Source organism: Mustela erminea, chromosome 4 (assembly GCF_009829155.1).
Source record: "Mustela erminea isolate mMusErm1 chromosome 4, mMusErm1.Pri, whole genome shotgun sequence".
NCBI lineage: Eukaryota > Metazoa > Chordata > Mammalia > Carnivora > Mustelidae > Mustela > Mustela erminea.
The window spans coordinates 49,608,226-49,609,414 of NC_045617.1; positions in this window are offsets into that span (position 1 = coordinate 49,608,226).

Sequence of the window (1,189 nt, forward strand, 5' to 3'; positions counted from 1 at the left end):
TTTTAATAACCACCACTCGAGATCTTGACAGAGTTCCTACCAGCACAGCCCATCCAGTAATCCTGACTGGCAGTTCTGCTTGTTTGCAGACCAAGTCAGGGGAGTAGGGGAGCAGTCGGGCCAGGGAACACAGTGGGGTGCAAGTCTGCCTAACTTGGGTCCACAAACAAGGATTTTTGCCAGCCCTGTAGGCTGGTCTTCCCACATGTAGCAGAGGTACTGACTCACAGCCGTACCTGCCATGGATTTGGCTCCAAGTTCTCCCTATCAGAAAGCCTCTTTGGGAAAATTTAGGGCTTGTTGGAGTGGGCCTTCCTAGTTCTCCCAGTTAAGGAGGTATTATAAAAGCCCACTTGCTGTGCCTGGACAGGGAACCAATTCATAGTCGCCCATATTTCCGAATATAGCCTTCAGTCCGCCTGACCAGGGAAACTTCTGAGACCACATGCGAAGCTGTGTAACACATCCCACAGCCGTGCTTACAGTAGCACTTGAACAGCCTGGGGCCTTCCTTGCCTGCAGAGCAAAACCAGTGGCTTCACCAGAACAGGATATCTGTTACACACTCTTGCTTTATTTGGGTCCCCAAACAATGAGCTGCGCAGGCCCTGGGTCCTGTCCTGATGCCTCACCTTATACTGACTATAATACTCAAGCCCCACTATCTAAGAAGCCTGATCAGGGAGTCTAGGCAATAGCAGAGCCCATCCTACAACCTCACTTGGGCGGGGAATCAAGCCAGCAGTCCTAGCAGCTGTTCTCAGCCAGTGGCATGTCCCACCAGCCCTGACTCAGAGAGCAAACAGTTGCCTTGCCCCAAATTAGACCCTCTTAGCCGGCCCCATCTGTCTAAGGACATTCCCAGCAGAAACTCAAGCCAAGCTAAATGGTGAAGAACTGTCTCTGCCAACATGACCCTATAAAGTCTGGAAAAGGAGGCCACTTACCCAAATGCACAACTACCAGCATAGGAATCAAGGATCATGAAATATCAGGCAAATATATCACCACAAAAGGAAACCTATAAAATTCTAATAACTGATCCTAATGAAGTGGAGATCCATGGACTACAACAAAGAATTCAGAATAATCCTCTTAAAGAAGTATAGTATACTCCAAGAACACACAGAAAACAACATAAATTAGGAAAACAATGCATAAATAATGAGAGGCTCAAAAAAGAAATAAA